General features: G+C 39.1%; 1 pseudogene; it reads left to right on the top strand.

Moving 5' to 3' along the window:
* Positions 1-959: 959 nt before the first annotated feature.
* LOC107756934 (uncharacterized) overlaps positions 960-2,081 on the top strand; it is a 5,099-nt pseudogene continuing 3,977 nt past the window's right edge.

The raw sequence follows: 2,081 nt of genomic DNA on the forward strand, positions 1-2,081 counted from the left end.
TTGCAGAATTGATGTCATACAGCTCGTTCACTGAATCGCTGGCCGTCTCAGTGATCAGCCATAAAACAGTGATTCTGTCCAAATTCCCTTACATATTATTGGTGGAGTTCCCTTTAAAATCTTAAATGATTCCCTTTGAGCTAAATTGACCTGTTTCCCTTACAAGACTCCATATTATAAAGGTCCACAGGTCTAAAATGCAACCCTAAAATGCCCATAGTTGAAGAAACAGTATGTACTATACTCATTGTATATACAGTACGTGTCAATTAAAGGTCTTGCAAGTAGCTGGATTCTTTGAGTACATGGGTAGCATTGTGACCAGGAACTGAAACCGGCCTCAGGCTATTAGGGACCATACATATAAGAGCTTTCCAAGATGTTGCTCCTTTTGCTAACTAAATTTTGTTACTAAATTTATTTGATAAATACCATCAACATTATGACCTTACAGATCACTAGAGGCTTGTGCAATGCAAAGAGATCTAATACAGCCAAAGAAAAACACATTTTAAGTACTAATTGCAATATACTGTACTTTTTGAAGTAACTTCCCAGTCAACAATTTGATCTCACAATGATGTCACCATGAGCTCACATGATTCTCATGGTGTGGTCACAATGTGTGTGTCACAGTGAGCTAAAAGTGTAACCACACAGCGCACTCACTGTGTGCTCATACTATGGTCAGTGTGAGGTCACTGCACACTCACTTTGTGCTCATACTGTGGTCACAATGTGAGGTCACTGCACACTCACTGTGTGCTCATACTGTGGTCACAATGTGAGGTCACTGCACACTCACTGTGTGCTCATACTGTGGTCACAATGTGAGGTCACTGCACACTCACTGTGTGCTCATACTATGGTCAGTGTGAGGTCGTTGAGGTCAGTGTGCGTTGAGCAGTTAGCTCAGACGATTAAAGTGTGGCGGACTGGTGTTAACCAGCGTTTTCGAAATGGCGGTACCTGACAGCCACAAGTCTGTAAAATGAATCCAATAGTATGCCGACTTCTACCTTTTAAAAACCAAAAGGTATATAAAAGTTATAATCTCTATTTTTGCCCATCCAATGAAATGGCAAGGTCTATTTTTCATACACCAATCACGCACGTACTGACTTCCACCTTTTAAAAACCAATTAAGTCACGATCTACATTTTTGCTCGTCCAATGAAATGGCACACCAATCACCACACACGGTCCATTTTTGTCGTCACTGAGCACATTCCAAACAATCTCCACTCAGGTATGTTATTTATATTTTGTTAATGAAATGGCTTACGTTTTTGTATTTTACGAATAGCAAGATTGGCTACGTAAAATTAGACTGATTACCTCAGCTGTCAGAATTAGAACGTTAACTTGCATTGATGTGTAAATACTATTAAGGTATAATTGCCGCAGCTAACTGTAAGTAGTTGTATCCGGTTGTTAACCCTCCTATTGTGTGCCGGTCGAATTTGACCAATTTACAAGTTTTCTCTCTGAAAAATTTTGTTTATTTAATCTGATTGTCATGAGGTTCCATGACTTTGTCCACATACGGCATCTGAAAACAAAAAATTAATTTGGATAATGTTGGTGTTTTGTTTAACTTTTATACACATGTGGTGTTCCTGGTCAGAAATAACCAGTCATTAGAAGTGAATGGTTAAGTGTATACAATAAGTGTATAAAATTGAGTTCAGGCACATGCCCATATCACATGGACACAGTTGAAATAGCACAATATGTTTAATCTGAGTATTTGTTTCAGTCAAATTAATCCATACATAATGCCTTATATATATATAAGATGTTAAAGATGTTCGCGTATCTTGTCAGTGTCTGCGCTTGCTTGGCCATTTGTTGCGGAGAAAATAAGGAAAGTGTGTCCAGCTGAATTAATGTAGTATTTTGCTAGACGAGTATAAAAAAGCTTAGTTTACCGCGGCAGCCGTCGCGTGAAGGCCTCCTCGTGTGAAGACCGAAGAGTGTAAAGACCATCGACTCTACCGTGCAGGACACCGGCAAAGGATAAGTATCGCCTTTTATTTCTCCTCTTTCCTATTACTTGTTTCGCTTCTGTTTCAGTTTTT

This window comes from Sinocyclocheilus rhinocerous, unplaced genomic scaffold, assembly GCF_001515625.1.
Source record: "Sinocyclocheilus rhinocerous isolate Xijiao unplaced genomic scaffold, SAMN03320098_v1.1 scaffold22868, whole genome shotgun sequence".
Classification (NCBI taxonomy): domain Eukaryota; kingdom Metazoa; phylum Chordata; class Actinopteri; order Cypriniformes; family Cyprinidae; genus Sinocyclocheilus; species Sinocyclocheilus rhinocerous.